This window comes from Crocodylus siamensis, chromosome 12 (assembly GCF_052110815.1).
Source record: "Crocodylus siamensis isolate JL-2025a chromosome 12, ASM5211081v1, whole genome shotgun sequence".
Classification (NCBI taxonomy): domain Eukaryota; kingdom Metazoa; phylum Chordata; order Crocodylia; family Crocodylidae; genus Crocodylus; species Crocodylus siamensis.
This window is the reverse complement of record NC_143406.1, coordinates 14,404,884-14,426,370: the sequence shown is the minus strand read 5'-3', so window position 1 is coordinate 14,426,370 and position 21,487 is coordinate 14,404,884. Positions and strand designations below refer to the sequence as shown.

General features: G+C 43.7%; 1 protein-coding gene and 1 pseudogene across 6 annotated transcripts in view; one reads left to right on the top strand and one right to left on the bottom strand.

The window, feature by feature from the left end:
• PRDM16 (PR/SET domain 16) overlaps positions 1-21,487 on the bottom strand; it is a 459,872-nt gene that overhangs the window by 123,218 nt on the left and 315,167 nt on the right. The window lies entirely within an intron of this gene.
• LOC149854678 (U2 spliceosomal RNA) lies at positions 1,632-1,761 on the top strand (annotated as a pseudogene).

The following is a 21,487-nucleotide window of genomic DNA, read 5'->3' as shown; positions in this document are numbered from 1 at the left end:
CTATCTGATACACTGACCCATAAAGCTGATTCTAGAGAAGTGCAAAAACTTTGATATTTATTGGCAGACAGAGTTCTTTGGGTGAATCTGGTATCTTTTATTAGACCAACTAAATAGTTGGAGAACAATTTTTAAGCAAGCTTTCGGGTTCAAAAAGGAAGCTTCAGCAGCTGGTGTGTGCTCTTCCTGGATGGAATGAAAAGTAAAGAAGCCAGAGGCTGGGCTGGTCTGCATGCAAGACAGGCAGTCAGTGAAATGTAGATTGAGGAATCAATGGGTGACAGGCTGGGTGAGGGGGAGAGAAGGGGGATGAATAGTGGAGAGGTACCCGGGAAGTCAGCTGTCAGGCAGGTTATAATGTGTCATAAATCCAATGTCTATATTTAGTCCATGATTTTTAGTATCCAGGAGGCTGATGAAGTGGAGTTCACAGGCTCATCTCTGGGAAGTGTTTGTAAGTTTCCTTTGAGGATCAGGACCGAGAGATTGGAGAGAGAGTGGTTTTCTTGTGAGAAGTGTGCCCCCACAGGTACTTGGGTATTCCTGTCTTTGATAGATTTCCGGTGTGCGTTCGTTCTGGTGCATCATTGTTGTTTGGTGTCTCCTACGTATTTTCCATCTGGGCATTTGGTGCATTGGATGAGATATATTACATTTCTGGAGGTGCAGCTGTTGATATTTATAGGCATTTTATTTGCCACTGTAGAGATTTTTCCAAGGAACAACCTATACTTCATAATATCACTTTTGAAACTTTTACCATTGTTATAGTAAGGAGCAGGAGGGAAAGAGGGAGGAATTTAACACAAGTGAGCAGACCTATTTTATACCGTAAACATGAAGTTAGTTCTCTTCCCAAATCCAGATTGATTTTGCCGAATCAGTAAATAATTCAGAGCTCTGTATCCTAGCTGCTAAACACACCAACAGCCAGGAGGCCAAGACTGAATGGACCAGGAGACTTGCCTCCCCACAACCATACTGCTAGAGGCAGAACCCTCCAGGACCAGGGTTGAACGCAGTCAGCATCTTGTGTCCAGTTTGTTACTTTCTGTGTAGACAAAGCAAGGGCTTCAGTCCCCATGGCCATCAGTGAGTCTCCTCTTTCCAGTCCCTACCTCAAGATATGAGACCTATCATAGTTACAAGCTTCAGTAAACTCAGAAGCACGGGTGATATCATAACACACAGGGACCTGACAACATACCATCAAAGGTACGAAGAAAGGGGGACAGCATGAAGTCTGGCAGATTACCATAGCAAACCATTACTGATGTTGTTTATCCCACTGGGAACAATGTCAGGGTACTAAAGAACTCTTATCTTGTTTCACAAGATGCCAGTGCTTCCGGGAGGAAGTGCTGTCTACTGGCTAGACCCTGGGGTCCTCCTGACTAACAATTCACATGCAGTTCTTGGAGAAGATACTCACCCTGTCTCTAAAATGTACTTACTACTCTTGGTCTCTCTCTCAGGAAGAAAATGACCTGGAGTTCTAGCAGCACAAACACCTCTCCTGAGATGAGATAGGATTATCTGGCAGGGGAAGCACCGTGACCACGCAGGCAGGCCAGGGGCAACATCATGATCACCCAGGTGGGCAGGCTCCCCAGGGCAGGTGATTGTCTCTGATATGTCCTCCATAGGAGGTCTATATTGAGCAGATTTTTTTTTGGTGTTGGGTGGTGGAACTGGAGCTTGCTCCATCCACTCCATGCATCGACCTGGTATTGCAGTGCTTCCAGGACTGATGCAAAAAAACCAGACCAAAAAAAAAAAAAAAAATGGATTATCCCTTTTATTCAGGGAATTAAAAACCCACTAGTATTTAGAAGCACGCCTCTTGTCGTTTCCTTTAGTACATTCTCTGCGGTGCTGCATTAATGATTCTGGTGTTATGCCACCGCTGAAACATTAAGAGCTGTTAAAACAAACCAATAGGTAACACATTCTTCTATGCAGCGGACTCTTTGAATGACTTAATTACCCCAAGAGTGGACTGTAAGCAATCTTCCCCCAAAATGTTACTAACGGCCCCCATATTGAAGCTGGTAGTAACAAGTCCACAAAACAGTAAAAGTAAATAGATATAAAAAAGCGACCTGAATTGTTCTTCCTCCAATATCCACAGCTGTAACTCTAACCCTAAGAGCATCTCGAATTTGCACCAGATCAGATTTTGCACTCTCTGTTTATTTTAAGCTTGCTGTAAGCTTGCAGGTATAGGGCTATTTTTTTTTGCTTTGTCTTTTAAGAAAGACAGAGGGATTGCGGGCTGAGCAGGTTTCTCCCAAGCACTATCGTCTCTAATTATTAGCACCGCCAACTTCTCTAACACAATGCTCAGTGTTAGATAAATGAAATCTGTGTCTGTCTGTTCTGTAACTGATATCAGCTCCACAGTGACAGTCCCTGACCCCAAGACCCCAGGCTTTGTTTAATACTACATCTTTACTCCGTGGTGAATGGTGCCCATATACATCAAAAATTGCCAATATTCATTGAATCCCAGACACTCTTATCACCTTCCTGAATGAGCTGTGTGGGGCCTGCTGAGCAGCCACAGCAATGCTTTTCTGTTTTCTAGCGTTAAAAGATTGAAGGGGTTTTTGTTGCTGCTGTTGTTTGTTTGCTCTGCACAGGATCTTTTTGAATCAGGGAATGTTTCAAAAAGGGAGCCTGCATTGCAAAATGCTGATTTATACATATAGGTCTGACTGCACACTTGTATACAGAAGCCTTCAGGAGCAACATATGCTTAAATGGAAAAATATATTAAGTAAGAACAGAAGAAACACGAACACATCCACCTTTTAGTCAACCAGCTGAGTGAAGGCTTAATATGATGGGCACCTATATCTGTAGCATTCAAGAAACAAAGGAGGCAAAATATTAGATGTTTGGGCTCAGGAGTGTGTATGATCAAAGTTACAATATAAATACCTGGCACTTTTCTTCACAGGGTCTCTCTCAGCACCTTGCAAACTTTCAGCCCCATTATTAGAACCATTATACAGACGGGAAGACAGAGTCCTAGCTAGGGCAGGCATACAAAATCACTAATAGCGCTGGAAGATGAATTCATGAGGGCTGCCTGGCTCCAGGATGATGTCTCAAACCACTCTGTCAGGATTATCTACACGCCTTCCCCTCCCTATGACATGTAGGTAAGTTACTTTCAGGTACCTACAAACCTTATCCGTGTTTTAAGCATGGCCTGTATGTACCCCAGAATGTTTTCTTTGTTTCATTTTTGCACTCTTCAAATCCAAAGAGCATGCTTAGAGCACAGGAAGTTTCCTACAAAACTTCATAGCTGGTCTAGCAGTCACAGCAGGTTTTTCCAAGAGAAGAAGCTTTTTTTTAATTATTTTTTTTACTTTTTTAAAAGAGATGATGCCATTTCTAGCCCTAAACATTTATTTCTTTTAAACAACTAATATGACCTTACTGGGGAAAGACAAGTCAAGAACTGGGAGAACTGAAAATACAAAAAACCCATTTTGAAACATCTTTCTTATCTGGGTGTCTTAAAGCAAGAAATTTAAAAAGGGAAGAAACCCAAAACATTCAAGAGTTCACTTATGGAAAATAAGCTACATTAAAGCCTTGTTCAGAAAGCCCATAAAAAGCAGAGCAGAGAGGGCTCACTGTTTATCAGTGGACTCAGCCAGAAGCATTGCAATGCAATGCTAATGACCCCAAGAACATGAACCTTACGGTCAGCAAAAGAGCCTTTTATGTAATTTTGGCTTGTCTTTCTCACTTGGCTTCTCAACTGCAGGGATATAATGTAAAGTAGTTTAGCTCCACACAGAAATAATAAACTGAACGATTCCTTGGTAACCTATCAATTTCAACATTGCTCATGGACCCCTCAAGTATTCAGAATAAGGAAGCAGGGACAGCATCACTGACCAATATTAGAGCCACTCTGAGAAAGAAAAGGAGAAAGAGGGAGAAAGGAGGGTCAGAGATTTTGCATAAAGTGAGTGCTTTAACCACTCAAATACCTGAGCTGTATTATTTTGAAAAATATCTCTTGGTATATATTCTACCTTTTTGGTGATCCTATTTATTACAACAATAGATGGATATCTTGTTTGGTTTTAAAACATCAAAAATAAGATTGAAGAAAGATACGCACACAAAGAGAGAAAGAGGAGAAAGGAGCTCTACTGCTTACTACAACTTCTGAGGCCTGGGAACCAGAGCCCAGAGCTGCCAAGCCCTCCATGTGAATTTGAGTCCCCCTGAAGTGAACAGGAGTCCCAAAAGTGCAGGGCTTGCAAGATCAAACCTCCAAGCTTCTTCTGTTTCAAGATAACTCCTAAGGTTTCTATCCCTTGAAAGTAAAGATGCTGTAATTAGACCATGCACAACCAGGTACTGTCCTTTCCCGGGGTGTCAGATGAATACATCCTTTGGCCTTCAAGCTTTCCTGACCCCTGATTCTCATGAAGTTTGGAGTTTTCAGAAACCCAAAATCTTCAAGGGAAAAACCAGGTGCCAGATCCTAGGCTTTGGTTAAGGCACCTGTGAAATTCCTAGCCTCACTAACAAAGCTACTGAGCCCAAGGGAAGCTACCCAGGAACCTCATTCGAGTTTGCAGAACCTCAGATGTGGGGAACATCATTGGATACTACCAACAGCCTTTTCTCTTAGTTGTGGTCGCAGTCTCCTATGCACTTGTTTGGAAACCAGTTCATAATATAGTGCTATTACAGCTGTATTTCTTGAAAATAAAATACTTTCTCCCACACACAAAATTCAGTTATTTTCTGTTATTTAGTAAAGTAATATGCATGTAAATGTTGAGTTAATGTGAACTACTTAATACTCTCCATCCAATGTTCATATTTATTTTTGTATTAAATGTATCAGTCTAATAAGTCCATGGATTTTCAGCAAGCCAGTTTTTTGTATGGATCATGTGAAGCTGAAATCTCATTTTTTGATGTAGAATCAAGTTAACAGACATACAATGGGTCCAAAGTCTGTACTCCTGTGCAAATGTGAAGAACTCCATTGTAGTCAATTGAGTTACACTAGCATGAATGTGGAGTGAGATTAAAATCTAGCCCACACACTGGCATAGCCAAAGCACAAACTTCAGTAGATTAACATTTAATTTAATTTGAATTAAAAAAGCTGATTTACAATTCTCTGTCTTAAAAGCACCTACTGTAAATGAGGAGCTAAATAATTTCATATGAAGTATACAGCCATGTGAATTTTTTTCCATTGGAATTTACTTTATAGATTAACGTCCAAGGGTTTTTAAACCCAAAAGTTAAAGGTTAAATTCCGAAGGTCCCTAGACCTGCCTGGCTCTTTTAAAGCACCATTTATTTGTTTGGATTGGCCACTTTAAAGTAAAATAAATCAGCTCAGCTTCTCCCCGAATGTTGTTAAGTAAATTTTTAAGCGTTTCGCTCACCAATTCTGATGTGACTAAGAAAGTGTTTTTCACAGATGAGTTTTCATTGGGTCCAGTGGATCATTTTACATGTTTGAAGGGCCTAATTGTCATTAGAAATAAAAAAAGGAGGGGAGTCAATAAGCTTACTTTCCACTTCTGAGGGGTGCTTAACAAACTGAAAGCAAGTACTTCTACTGCCATATGGGGCTTCTCTAAGGAATGTTCTCCGAACTACTCTGTGGTCCCCCAAGTCCGTTTCTTCCCAGCAGACAGACACAGGGAGGAGGTCACTTGTATTTAACCGAGTCCCTGAGAGCTGTGAAACATCTACTGATTGATGCCTTAAAATTTGGAGGTTTGTAATGTGAGACTGAATCAAACTGGGAGGCCACTGAGTAGCAACAATGCAAATACTGCTCAGTGATTCCAGGAGTCGCACAGAATCCCTAGGATGCCATTCACGTTACCCCTCTGCAGCGAACAGATTTCTACTCGGACAAAATTTGGCTCAGCGTGATTGTTGTGTGGCACTTCGATACCATTCACAGGGGAAAATGCATTTAAGATTTGCTTACCACTATATCTGAGATTATTCCCAATTCTCCCAGAGGGTACCATGGAGATAGAGAGAGATATACTGGTAGCAAATGTTATTGCTTTGTCATTAGGAGAGTTTAGCAAAAATATTTCCTTCCCTCTCCAGTTACATTTAATAGTGACATGTGCACTCAAATTCCATGTGCTCAGTGGTATGGAACTTGTTCTCCTGCCGTGAACTCTGCCTTGCTTAAGCTGACCATTTTATGAGGGAATCTGTACAATAAATTCCATTTTGCTCATTGTTGGTATCAATAAGCAGTGCAATATTAAAATGCCCATAAAATAAAGCTCTCGGGACAAATGATGTGGGAGTTTGTGTGCAAACTAGGCTCTGGGATCCTTAAACAGATGCAGTTGCTACCAAGTGTGCTGAGCAACATTTTAAATCTTTCTTTTGCCGACTTTTGCAAGAACATTGGTTTGTTTCATATAGTGCAGCACTGTTTTATGAAAATGTGTTCTGAAACGGATTTTTTTGCACTGAAAATATGCATTTTGAAGGTTTTGCTAAAGTGGAAGTCTCTCTAAAAACAGGCCTAATAATAGGAAAAATTGGAGGGTAATATTTCCCTAACAAAAATACGTGTTAACAACATTTTATGTGAAAATAGGTTCAGTTACAGTTTGTGAGGAGACATGGACAAGCACCATCTCCAGATTTTTCACATTTCTGCACACTGTTGTCACTTGTGTAAATATAGGCTTTTGACTTAAAAAAAAAAAAAAAAAAAAAAAAAATCTGGCCACAAGTTTCTTTGCAAACTTAAAAACCTCTCCCACAGAGGAAATATAATTGTCCTTCATGGGTGATGAGACACTGTATTTTATTTTAATTACCAATAAACAGGTTTGTTTTTCATGTTTAATTCCTTCTATTAGCTGTGGAACAACAGGAAAAGATGGTAATTTTCTGGAGCCCAGGGTCTGAATACTTTGCCCAATAACAACACGTGTACAATGCGGTTATTTCCTCTCCCTATCAAAAAATCACTTTTGCAGCAGGGAGGAAGTTACTCTCTCCAGTCACGGAGTAAATCAGTGACACAAACATTTTTTGACATCCCAAATGTTGTTATTACTACCAAACTTCTTTTCACAGGGATCTTTCCACTACAGTTATTAAAGACATGTTGATTACTTGTATAATTGAGTGGTACTGCTGGTAACAACACAACAGACTAATTGAAATGTATGAGAAACAATTAAGATTAATTGGAATCAATTAATTGATGATTTTCTTGGGAACTGGTACCTAATGCGAGCGGAATTCTAATTACGTTTTCAAAGTTGAGGGAGAAAAATGAAACCGTGTTATAGATTTTGAAATAATGCTGAGTTATTTCATAAGAAGACCTGCTGTCTAAGCACAAGCCTGAAACCAAGCTGAAGGAAGAATCATGCTATATGCAAGGAAACTGCTGGCATTGCAGTCGCCCCTCTGTCTGCCAGGCTGGTGGTGTGAATATTCCCCGTAAGAGCACGGTATGCCAGTTTGCCCACTCCTCAAAGCAATTTCAGAAGCAGGCCCATGGTCAAAGTGAGAGAACGTCTGTTTATTGCTCAGTATTTTGCGCTGCAGGGAGGGACTCGCCTCAAGCTGGCAGGAACCAGCTCTGCACTCTCGATTACCCTGAAGTCCCTGGGGTTCCCGGGCAGACCCTGTCCTGCATTCTCTGTTACCTTGCCAACCCTTGATCTGCTGCCCAGAGGCAGTGTTGCTGCCTCTGTTGCCCCACCATCCCCAAGGTGCTGCTCAGAGCCAGTGCTGCATTCTCTATTACAAGACATGACATTTTAAATGCTTGAGGGCACCGAGTTTGCCTGACATATTCACGTGATCAGTTCATTACTCAGCAGTGCCAAGTGGAGGGCCGACTTCTGCGATTTCCCTTGCAAAGCCCTGCTCTCCAGCTGGGTACCTGAGGAAGCAGCACTGAGAACCAGCAGAGCTCCCCAGCCTGCTAACAGGAATGAATGGGCATCAAAAAGAGAATAACAGACTCCCAGCAACCGACTTCTCTTGCACCTGCAGGCTGGCTATTTGCTGCTCTGTCCTCCAGCATCTCTGGACTGCAGACATGCAAAGCTCAGGCACAGGGGTGCTCCTAGGGAATTCAAACAGATTAAACTCAGCTGCAGTAATGTCACTGGAGCAAAGCAGTAGCAGAGAAAAGTGGGGTCGTTAAATATTCCTTTCTTTAAAGAATATTACACAATATTATTGGGGAACTTTAAACACTTTATGCTCCCTTGGCAGACCACAGGCTACTTTTTTCCTTTAGCTTTTGAGTGGAGTCACCCTGTCAGTGTTAAGTTTAGTGTCTATCCCTTATCAGATCACACCAGGCTGGAGTTTCACGGTTCTGACTCCTGCCATTCTCCTTGCATTCATTCTTACTTCCTGTTCACTGAAAGTCAAGCTCCCATTCACAAAAAGCCTAGCCTTATCTCCTTACCTCTTGACCCTGAATCATGGCTGCAAGGATAGGATTTAATTTCTACCAGTGAGCTAACAGGTGACAACCTTTGGTGCATTGCCTTTAAAAGAATAAAAGAAATGCCATTTTTAGACCTCTTACTTTTGTGCAGTGAATCTAGCTCACTGCAAAAGCTCCTTGAAACAAATTCAGCCTCTGAAAAACAACTGTAGAAGCTAGGAATTCTGCTAAGTCAAACTCAGAAGTGAACTTTACAGCCGTGAGAAATTTTGGTAATAAAATCAGGCAAAACAGGGTCGTTCTTAGTGACAGGTCCTCCTTTTATTTGAGCCAAAGATTCAAAATGAATCTCCCTGCAGCAGATTCAGATAGTTGGGAACCAAAATGTGGAAAATTATTCACATGAAGGCCGTGAACGCAACATGTCCCGACGAGTGTATTGCCAAGATCAGTAATTTCCCTACAAAAAAAAAAAGATCCCTTATCTATAAGGAGACTCGCCAAGAGAAGGTTTCAAAAAAGCGAGCGAAAAGTTTGGGACCTACTTAAGTGACCCGAGGGGAGATTTGCAAAGGCACAAATGGAACTGAGGCTCCTAAATCCTGAGCTGGGCCTTACTGAAGTGCCCAGGAACCAGCAGCCACCATATATTTTAAAGATTTTTTCTTTAAAGATGGCTTTAAAGATATTTTAAAGATATACAAACAATTTTTTTTTTTGGCTTTTGCCAATAGCATTCTTAAGAAGTTATACTAAAAGTCCAGTAAATTTAATAGAAAACAATATCCCTTCCTTGCTGGTTAAAAGGCATTCTAGTGAAACATAATTATCATGTATCACATCCTGTAAGAGTTTGTTTTATAAGGGTAGAAATTAAAAACATTGTCTGCCCTTCATTGAGACCAAATAACTGAACAGCTCTTATCATAATCCACATTTATACTTAGCCTGACTTTGAAAGAGCTTTATCAGGTCTCACAGCCACAGCACTTGAGCTGAGAAGTTTTCAGTGTGCAGAGGTCCCAAGACATTTAAGGTAACTATTACAAGAGTGCCAGTGAAAATTTAAAGGGGGAAAATATAGGCTTGCCGTGCTAATGACTTGGGAGGAAAACCCCCCCATTTATCTGGAACTTCTTACATAGCAAAAAACATTTAAACCCAGGCACTGCAACTCTGCCTGTCTGGAAGTTTAGAGCCTTCTTTACAATGCCCCCCACACCCCTGTGTTTAAAGAAAGCATTATGGCTAAGCTCCAGTTAAGGACAGACAAGGGTTAAGAAACCCTGTGGAGTTTGACAAGTACAAGGTGAAGTGGGTGGTCACAGGAGTCTAAAAGCCATCCTTAACCCCTCTTGGCTGAGAATTCAAGCTGTTGTTCTCCGCACAGAACCGCACATCATCACTTGTCGATAGGAATCAAAATGAGACGGCTGTGGCAGACTGGGGCTTTCATTCTTAAAGAGACAGTGATTCCAAATAGCTCCCCAAAGTGGCTTTCTTTGAAGAAGCCTTGGCACTTTCCTTTTGCAGAACTCCCATTGTGCCCTAAATGTCCCAGCACCTCGGTGAGTGAGAGCAAAGGGCTGTATGCTTCTGAATTTAAGATACTCCTTCATACTTCAAACTGTTCAGATGCTCAGGTTTGACTAATGCTGTGCAAATCAAAGCATGGGAAAAATGAGATCTTTACTGTACTACCAACTCCTGCACTTACCGTTAAAATGATTCTCAAAATACTTTGTTCCCATTTCTTTGCAAAAGGTGCTCTGATTAGCTACAGTTTAGAAATTATTGACCTATTAATACATACTTTTTCATTTTAGAGAGGCATCATCTGCTGCAGCCTTGGCAAGCATCAGGTTAGAGAAAGACAGCAAAGCTTGTGCAACTGCAGAGAACAAAATTACCGGAGATAATTGAACAGGTTTTGGATGCCACTGGGAGACAGATTTGGCAAAGAGGAGCCCCCTGAGGGCTGTCAGGGAAGGAACGGTCCAATCCAGGCTGAACTCCATGGCCTCTGCACTGCAGGATTTCCCTCCCCTTTGTTTGTTTCCTTCCCCTTTTTCTGCAGAAACCAAGAGCTAAAGGACCCACGCAGCAGCCTACGGAGGAATGCTACACGTCCAAGGCGAGGAGCTTCCAGGTCTCCAGGAGTCTGAATCACCAACCACTTGCTTGTCCAAACCCAAACGCCCCACAGGAAGCAAAACTGCAGGCACCTTATTCTTCCTATATGAGCTGTCATCACCAGTTGTCTTGCATGTAGTGAGCTCTGAGCTGGGTTGTGCCTGTACAGCACCTTGCACACAGGGTTTTGATCCCTAACTGAGACCTCTGGGTTAGACAGCTATTTGTCTAGTAAGATAAATTCTGGTAATTAAAAACAACTTGTCTCATTGCAGAGGAAACTAAGGTTGGATATTAGAAAGACCTTTCTGACTATGCGAGTGGTCATGCACAGGTTACCTCGAGGGGCTATGGCATCTTCATCCATGGACATTTTGCAGAGCAGGTTGGACAGATGCTTGATTTGGCTGGTTTAGTTAGGGATGATCCTGCTTTGAGCAAGGGGCTGGGCTAGATGCAACCTTCTGTGGTTTCTTACAGCCCTACTTTTCTACAATTTTATCTGCTGATTTCTATAGGCACAGACAAGTGGGCAGGATTTACCTCAGAGGAATAACTAAAGATGCAACAACAGCTACCAGGTCTTACTATTTCATACATTTCATAGACATCAGGGCTGGAAGGGACCTTGGAAGATCATTGAGTCCAGCCCCCCGCCCAAAGGGCAGGAAGTCACCTGGGGTCATAGGATCCCAGCAAGATAAGCATCCAATTTGCTCTCGAAGGTGTTCAGTGTAGGTGCTTGAACCACCTCCGCTGGCAGACTGTTCCAGACCTTGGGGGCTCGGACAGTAAAGAAATTCTTCCTTATGTCCAGCCTGAACTGGTCTCCCAGTAGTTTATGACCATTCGACCTCGTCATCCCTTGGGGCGCTCTGGTGAACAAATGTTCCCCCAGGTCCTGGTGGTCACCCCTGATAAACTTATAGGTGGCCATCAGATCACCCCTGAGCCTGCGCTTTTCCAGGCTAAAGGGCCCCATGGCTCTCAGCCTGTGGTCGTAAGGTCTGTGATAGTGTCTATTGTCTGATAGCGTATCAAAATGGGACCTCGTATGGGTATCAGTCCTCACCCTGGGCCTGCACACAGTAGTCCTTGCTTGGTCAAACGGTTCCATTGAAAAAACTGGAATTCTCCACCCCAGGGAGGACTTGGACAATCCCACCCATATTTATTCAGAATAACTTGGTGTTACTTCTGCAAACTTGCTTTGTGCTCCCAGGGTCAGATAAAAGTGACATGAAAGCATTTTTCCTTCCTGCATTCAGAGCTACCCTTGGCCCATTGCAGGACGGTGATAGCTGACAATGTACAGTAGTCACCAAATTGTTCAGTGAGCTATGTCATGTACAAGATAGGCACAAAGAGCCTGTATTGAACAAAGTGTCTGTGGGCCTTTGAACTCGTGATGAGCTTTGCATGTTTTCTCCTCCCTGCTTTTGTAACTGCTCCAGCTCCTGGGGCAGGTGATGAAAAAAATCATGGCTGCATTGAGTATCAGGTGGACAGGCGGCGCAGTGGCAGAAGTGAGCAGGTCCTTCTTACGGCAGCAAATATAAGCCCCATCTCCTGGCACAAGGAATTCAGCTGAATTCAGTTGGGGACAGATGTAAGCTAGACAGGCAGTACTTACAGGTCTGCCTCATTAGGCCCTGCGTTTTCAGGACTTCCTCTCCTGGGACTCCTAGGTAATTCTCACACATTAATCCTGAACGCCCCGTAAGGAAGGTGTCACCCCTCCCCTCTACAGATGTGAGAAGCAGGGAAAGGAGAAGTGACTTGCCCAAGGTCAGAGTCAGAAGGAGCCAGGAAACCGCTCATGTCCGGGCTCTGGAAGACCGCACTCTACTGCATGAGAGAAAGGTAATTAGTCATGTTAGTAAGTGGTCAGGTGAAAGGCAGGGCTGGGTGGTATCGGAGAGACTAGCTGATTAGAAAATAATTCACCGGAATGAATCCGGGCATACTTTTTCGCAAGAATATCTGTTGTCCTAACAAAGCCCTGCTGCAGTTGTGGGCAAGATCTGTGGTGGAGTTATTTTTTTTTCCTCAGGACAACTTCACTGAGAGTCTAGCATCATTCAGGGGCTTTTATTTTATTTGCTATGGATGGTGTCTGAGTTGTGGGTAAGATGTCTCCACTATGTCCCCTGCTTGTCCTTACAAATACCATTGACACTTTTCCTGAGGAACAGCTGCCCAGGACATACAGCTCACAATATACTGCTTTGCTTTACTGCATGTTTTCTGGCACGAGGGGCTACACACTGGATCTACAAAAGGAAATCCATATGCATCTCAGCAGTGTGCATCTCTCATGTATCTCTCAGTGGACACCTGTTCCTATTTACCTTGTGGGGAAGTATCCAAACCTTAAAAGAGTACTTCAGAAGTCATGCCGGTTAAGCCAACATAGAGCCCACTTTACAGAACTGCACCACATTTAGACAATCCAGTTTTGCACTGGATGATCATGCGCCACCCTTTGGTGTTTGTCACCATTTTACACTTAACAAAACAGGCGATGTTCATTTTCGTCTACCTTTGGAGCATAGTTTATTGGCTTTCCACAAAGCCCTGATATAATGTCTGCATAGTTAATATGGCATATATTATTCAAGGAACCTCTATCCCCAGCTAGGAAACAAAAGTGTACAAATGTCAATTTTTAGGGTGCTTTTACCAGGCCACGATAAAGCTCTTTCTTAGCCATACCTTCCTTCTTGCAACTGCTAATGTCTTCCTTCTTGCAACTGCTATCTCCGTTGCTAACTACGATCCAACTTCATAATCCCAGATGTCAGTGCACTGGTGCTCACAGTATCAGCAAGTACGTCAGTGAGCTGATACATTCAGTATCAGTAACATGATCAGCCCGGAGGTCAAATAACTTATTGTCAGGATAAACAGAATTACTATAATAGGCCTGTCTAAGTTTGTTGGCCCTAATTGTGTATGGTCTCAATGAAAAACGATTCCTGGGGCAGGGATGTAGATGGGTGGATGGGGGCTCCAGGAAATGGGTGCTCAAGCTGATGCATTTCAAATGAGACTTGAGAAGCAAGTGAGAGCTTAAGAAAGCTCGTTGCTCCCAAAGCAGAGTAAGTGTATGAAAAACTTGCCCCTACGTGTCAAATGGGATTGGATTTCTGATTTGCCATTGTCTTCCTGTGTAACCTGGGGAACTCACAGCTCCATATTTTGGAAGCATGTATTTATTTTGGGAGACCTCTGTGATGCACCCAGGTTACCAAAGGGTCCAGTTTGAAATGAATGGCAGAGCTAGTGCTCAATGCCTATCAAATAAAACCCTGGGCATTAAATGGGGAACAGGCACTCAGAATTAGGACGTTTTTGAAAAACCCAGTCTTTGCTTCTCTGTGCCTCTGTTTAACCAGCTGCCAAAGGGATATAATGCAACCTGGTTTAATGCATGACCCTTCAGGGTACACTTTGCATTTCACACCTCGAGGATTTTTATGGCATTATAATTAAAAGAATGTCAAAGCTCTTTAAAGGACACACGTCCAGGACATCGGGACATCTGCTGCACATGCTCATTTTAATATAATGTTGGTTCTAACTATAATTTGAATGAACACATGGTCAGTACTGCTGCCTGCATTTTGGACAGGAAGTCTGTGTTTAAAGTAAATCTCTAGGTAGGGCTGCTACACCTGGAAGCACTGAATTTTCCCAGTTTTGCATTTTCCCCTTTTGGCAAACTTTGCGGAGAATGTATTATACAGTTTTCCTGAAGCAGCGGCGCAAGGCAATTGAACTCCACATTCAATCTTCTACGATAACAGGTTATCTACATAGCAGCCTGCAGGTCGGGCCTCCCATAATGAGAGATGCCTGGCAGTTGACTGAAAGCTGATTCCTGTCAGAAGCTATTTTCTCTCAGAGACAGAGGAGACATTGTGCCCCTTGGTGCTTGAGTGTGGCCTTGGCTACTGCCAAAAGACCACCTTTTTTTTTTTCTTCCCTGAGACAAAACAGAATCCCCTTGCTGTCAGCTCTATCTGGGGCTGCTGAAAGGAGATGTATAAGCCCAGTAATGCCGCAGAGGAGATAACTGTCAAACAGCATGAAAAACGCTGCCTATCTACCAAGCAGAGGGACTGAAGCACCATCAAGACTACAACTCAATGCTCAACAGTTCTTGGCATCTGTGAGGTCTCTTTTTGAGTAGTTCTCTAATACCCTGGTGAAAGAAAATACTGTAGACACCAGTGGAATTCAGAACCTGTTTTCCACTCATCAAAGTATTTGGGGCCTGGACAACTGATTTTTGATTGAGGATGTGGAAACAGGCATTGTTGTCCTTGAAAAGGAAGAAAAGAAAAAGCAGATTTTGTAGCCTATGGTGTGAATGTGAACTAGATTTTCAACTTGGTTCCTCAGTGCTGCTAATCAGCAAGGAAGAAAAAGGCCCTTACAGAAACAGAATTCTGCACGGAAGTCATACGGGCTACAATACATGCTGAAGAAAAGTTGCTGGCTTTACCTAGGGCTTTTTTCCGAAGCAGCTGTACATGGAATTATAAACAGAACAGTTTGCACTGACATAAAAAGAAGCTATAAGTTAGGTGACAGAGGCACTACAATTACAAAAGCAGATTTAAAAGATTGTCAGATACTGTATGGTGATGTGTAAGGCAAACCTGTATTCCAGGGCCCACAACAATCTGCAATGTTAGGCTCTAAAAGCAGAGAATCCAACCTCTTGCTCCTTCATTCATCCCCCAACTGCCCCTAGGGTGGTACTTTGTAGGGGCTCCAAACAGCGAAGGGCTGAGCACTTTCAGTGGGAGGTGATGGTCTTAAAGTGCTATGCCCTCCTTTGAATCAGGACCCAGCACTGCTCACCCAGAGGTGGAAGGCTGCTCTTATGCAATGCAATATCCTAAACTTGTACATTAGGAGTCTGTGCTGTTTGACAAGAACAAAAGAAAAAGTTTTCTATGTACAACAAAGACAAAATGACATCAGAAGTAGAAAGAAGATAGATTTGTTAAAACTGCAGCTTGGAGCATCCCACTGAAAGTGTAAGGAATAAGGTCCACTGCAGTTTTGGAGGGGAAGGTGCCCCCCTATTGCTACCACAGTATTTGTACAGAGATGTATAGGGAGTTTTGTGAATGAAAGTGAGCACTGCACCATCTATGTACATGTACAAAACGTGTGAAATGGAGAGGTGCTAGCTATGTGTGTTTTATGCTCACTCTGCCCTGGTATAAAGCACTGTATAGGTGCAAGCAATAGCACATGTGCCCACAATTGGGAGCCTGCAGGAAAAGGTTCAATTCCAAGCACTGCTACAGCCATACTGAGAACCTCCGGAAAGTGACAGAGGGGTTTGCAAGGGACTCTTTTTCAAGGAAATGACCAGACTTCCTTTGATTTTGTTGGGAGGCTTCATTTTCCACATCTATACAATGGGGCTCTTAATTCTGACAAGCCTCACAGACATTAAGTGAAATGTAGTTCAGGAAAGATAACTAAAGTTCTGTGACCTCTTCCCTTAGTACTAGTATGAGCATCTGATTTTGAAGAATCTAGGTTAAACTACCAATGAATGAACGACAAATCCCTGTTTGAGCGTATCTTCAACATGCTGGGTGTGTCCAGAGGAGCACACACATTTGGTTTTGTGCCACTGCTATTTGTCCCTGGGGAGCACTCATGCGTGCACACTTTGGTGCATAGCAAGTTGCCCTGGGTGGGGTAGGGGAGGCTGCAGCCAGTATCTGGGCTGGCCCCAGCAGCCTTACCTAGGGTCCTGGGGGACTCCTGGTGTTGTGGCCAAAATTAGGGTCTTGGTCTACATACAAGGATGATAACACCATAGTACCACAGCACAGATGGAAAGTGGGTCACCAAGTGAACTGTGAGTGACCTTGCCCCATGGAAGATGATGTAAGACCCCTAAAAGAGGTGTTGTGTGAAGATTTTGGAGCCACCTAGGTAATGTGCACACACAGCCTATAGAGGGTGTATGTGGGCAGAGCTCAGTGTGTGTCTGGGGGTCTGTGTAGTTGTGTGTGGCACTGAGGGCATGTGTTTTCGAGGAATGCATGCGTGTCTGTGGGTGGATGTGTGGCTGTGAGGTTTTGTGTCGGTGAACGGCTGATGGTGTGTGCATAGTGCGGTCAAGGGAGTAAGATTGATTGAGGCCTGTGTTGGAGATCAACTGGGGTGTGCCAGCACAGGGAGAGACAGACTGAAGGAGAAGAGAGACACTCCGTGGAGGCCATGTATACTCCAGAGGCTCGAAGGTCTCCATGCGGTTGGATTTACTCCTATGCTAAAGTAAATAGAGTCGGCTCCCCAGACTTTTCCTCCCTGGGTGCATGTGTCTTTGACACAGAGCAGCTCTTTGCTTTATTAAGAAGTCCATCCCTTCCTTCTTCTGTCCTTTTATTAGTTAAGCACCCTTTTTAGAAAGGCAGCAATGTGGGAAGTAAGCCACCACTGACTTGTATTGGAGGACGGACGGCTGGGGACAGATCAGACAGAGGCGGGGATAAATAAAATTACTCTTGCCCCTCTGTAATAAATTCCACTCTTTTCTCGCTGCTATAGTTAATTGATTAATTAGTTATTGGATGTTCTTTGATGAGTTGTGGTTAGTATTTCGGAGTGTAAACCTGTGATTATCTGTTGATGTTTTTACTTGATAGTTGCTGTTGTTATTAATAAACCATGTTATTCATTTCAGTGCTAATTGAGTGTGTGTGGTAGTTAACCTACCTTCATCTAATTGCCTGGTAAATTGGGTAGTGATAGATATACCCTGGTTACCAGCTAATTGTCCCGGAGCCAAGAAACACCTCCCTTTACATGAGTGGCCAGTATAAGGCATGGACCACCTCTTTTAATTAGGCGCTTAAGTCCCCGCATAACACTGGCGGTCCAGTGGCAGCAATCCAGCGTGCAGAGCTTGGCCAGCAGCTGGAGTGTGGCTCTGGCTGACCAGGCTCTGGTTTCAGGTGGCGCATGCTGCTGCCATGTGCGCCTCCCTGCTTTTTTCAGATCTCACTTTTTTTGATACGCGGTGTCAAAAAACCCCACTGCACAGCAAATTAGCAGTGTGATGAATGCCTGCATGCACAGTGCATGCAGTTTACCTTGCAACTGATGGGTCTGTGGTGCCACATACGACATGTGTGAACTCATTTGGACATGCCCGTTGACTCTATAGCATACTCCAAACTGCAAAAAAGGAACAAGTACCCGGAAATAGGGTTTCCAGTGATTTGCTCTTCTGTACTGGACGCAGCCTGGAAGTTGTGTGCTTCAGGGAAAAATAGCCCTGAGGAAATTCTCCCTAGCTAGACTTTACATTCTTGTACTTCTTCCACATAAAATTAACCACAAGAGTCAAGTCTATAACAAACTCCGTGGGGTGTTTGGCTTTCTCCCACTTATAAGGGACATCTCTGGGTTATTTTGTTTGTTTATTTTGCTTGACTGTTGATTTGGGTTTTTTTAATCATGCTTTATTGATTGATTGACACTCACAGCATTGGCATCTCTTGGCTCTGCTCCCAAAATCAATCAAGCAATCTTGTCAGGATAGAATGGCTTTTTCAAAAGGCAACATTTATAGAGTTTCCTAAGCCTGTCAAATTCTGGATTTTTCCATCTCTTCTGAAATTTGTTTATTTCATAGTTGGATCCTCTCAGGCAGGAATGCTTTGTCCCCAGCTCTCATGCACTATGAGCTAGCTCCGCATTGTCCTACAGTAGCTCTTTTTCATGTTGGGTAGCTCTTGTGTGGCTGCTTTTCACATGACATATCGCTGATGCCAATCCCTTGGGCAAATGAAAAAGTACATCTCCTTGTGCCAAATTCCAGATACACCAGAGCTGAACTTCGTTCTATTTCTCTGAAAACAAGGGTCTGGCAAATGAACTTTACAATACATCTTGCTGGGGGAGAACACGAGTCTCTCAAAGCAGAGCTCCTCAAACACTATGACTCGCCTAAATGTAGATGAGGTTCCATAGTAAATAAAATAGTTCAGATTCTACTTGTTCAGACCCTCAGCTAGAAGTTCAAACTTTGGAAATATGTGGGAACAGCATGCAAAACACCTACATGGGGTAAGAGAAGCATGTGTCATAATCAATAACCACTGCCTCACTGCCCTGTATGGTTAGGGCAAAAAGAGTAAGATGGCTTCAGTGGTCACTGTGGGTGCAGACAGAAGTGCAGCTCTCCACTCTAGCTCACAGGGCTTTGGAGGAAGCCAACAGACCTTCTCTGCTGCATCCAGGGGGTTGTGGGGAGCAGCTGAGAGTCTGGAGCTGCTCTCCCCTAGCCCTGCTCCTCCCTTCTCCCAGCCCTGGAGCAATCTTCATAATGGGAGTGGGGCAGGGAGCAGAGGGAGTTTTCAGAAGGCACTAGAGGGTGTCGCAGGTGGATTAGGCCCCATGGGGGGGCTCCAATCCATCCACTCCACCCTCCAGTGCCAGTTGAAAAAACATCAGATTGAAGTTTCTCCACTCCATGAACGGTGTGTGGGGGAGCCTGGCAGCGGCAGGAGCCCGGTGGCGGTAAGCTGGGAGCTCCCGCAGATGCCACTGGCACTGTCGGCAGTGGGGTGGGGTAGCGGGGTGTGGCGAGCACTGCCCAGGGGTCAGCAATCACCCACAGGTGCCGCCAGCAGTGGTGATCGTGGACTACCCGCAGATGCTGCCAGTGGTGTTGGCAGCAGGGTGGTGAGTGGCGACCACCCCCACGTGTCGCCGATAATATCAGCGGTGCCTTTTTGCAGGGGGCGCACCACCACGCTCAGTGGGTGCACGTGCACCCGCATGCACCCCCTCCACGTCACCCCTGCTCCTCTCCTTTCCCTCCATTACCTGAAGACAGTGGTGGGAGCAGGGCTGAACTATGTCAGCCCAGCCCTATTCTCAGGACATGAAGACAGATGTTAATGAAGGCGCTCCATTCTGGAGCGTCTTCACCTGAACCTTCATGCAATGAGGGTTCAGATTGTCATGTCATCGGCCTTTTTAAAGCACTCTGCAGCCTTGTACTTGTGTTTGGTCGTGGCTGTAGAGTACTTCTAAGGGCCAGTTGGGTGAAAATTGTCACTTCTATCTGTGCCTTGTCAGTCTGACATTTCCTTTTGGGTCTGTTGCATGCATGTTGCTGTTGAGGAGTGTTTCCAGCTGAGTATCTTCTTCAAAATGCAGCAAAATTCATACGGAAAACGCACACACCAGCTTTTGTCATGCAAAAATGCAGCAGTTCCTGACATTTCATTATAAAAGCCACCAATGAATGGGGAATCAGTGAACACTGCATTTTGAGTGATCATTTTTCACTTTTAACTGACCAGTAATGAACCTGATGAACAATCACTAACATAGGACAGGAAAAACTGAGACTGCTGGGTGCAAGAGTACCCACAACCCATAGCTGTCCTCTATCCGTCAGTGCGTTGGCTGGCTACTGCACGAGTTCTCTTCATCTTTGCCTCCCTCTGCCTAAAAATGGCAGCACATGTAGTCCTGGTAAAGTGCTGGCTGCTTAAGCAGCTGTATCTGGATACATTATCCTGGCCACGTTTTCCTCTGGCTCACACCTGATGTCTTATTTCATTTGTAAATACAATCTGAAGAAAATCTATCATGAGGCCAGCAGACTACAATTCTGTCACAAAAACGAAAGACGTAGATTCTTCCACCTCCATATGCTTTAACAGTTCGCTTATACAAGACTCAGGTTGGCTGCTAGTGGACATTAGTGTACATTCTGCCATCTTCCTATAGTAAAAGACAACTAATTTTGGTGAATCTATATCTAAGCCCATCTGATGATAAGATTATATTTAACATGCCTCTGGAAGCCAGTCCTAAAGGCAACATCCTGTGAAAAGATGAACATGGCATCTGCATGCTTAATTACAAACACAACAGAGTGACAAAGCAGACTGCATGAATGCAAAGATCTGAACACCAAAGTGTTTTGTTAGGGCTGGAATCAGGATTCAGACCGGAGGTGAATTCAAGCTCTTTTAGTGAAGTGGCTCATCATCACATCCTAATTTCCTTTCACCTGGAAGTGCGACGAGGCGGCTGGCTCTCCATTTTGTTCATTTGCATAATTTTGTTTAGGGATAGAAGCAAGAAATTATGGTGCAAGGCCTATCACGCACTGCTAGGCCTCCACAGCAGATTCCCAGATTGGGTGGAGGCTGCAGTGGGTTTGTGTACCATCAGCTTGCTTGCCTTGGCCACAAACACAGCACAGGGAATACTTTCCTCCTCAAAACCTCCACCGAACAGATTCTCCATCACTGTAGGCCCTATTGTACTACAAGCAGTGTGCATAAGCCAAGAGTGAGTGTAGCCCCCTGTGGATACTTTACATGGAAAAATGTCTTACTCGGGTTTGTAAGTAATTAAAATGTACAGGCATCCCCTTCTATTTATAGAATTCCATCTAGTTAAAAATACCCGCCTAAGAAAAAGGTCCACCAGATGTTTCAATCTAGCCATCAATTCAGTTTGAAAGTTCCCAGCAAAAGGTGCAAACTGAAAGCAAATAGTATCTGGGGCACTAACTGCTCTCTAAACCATCAAGAGTTAGACCTCAACCCCTGAAGCAATTAATCAGATACCTTTCTTTTGTTTTCACAAATTATAAGTAAATCTACTGAGTTTATGTGTACTGTGCCTGAAGGAAGTCCTCCCCTCCCACTCTGCCCCTCTACTACGATTGGGATGACAGCAAGAAAAAATACTGGCAGATACTTGCATTTATAAATTATGTCAACTTGTGCATTTATTTCTTTTCTTCTGGGGGAAAAAAGTGGTCTATAAGGAATTGTTTGTTTCATTCTTTGGTTCATTTTTTCCTATGTACAATCACAA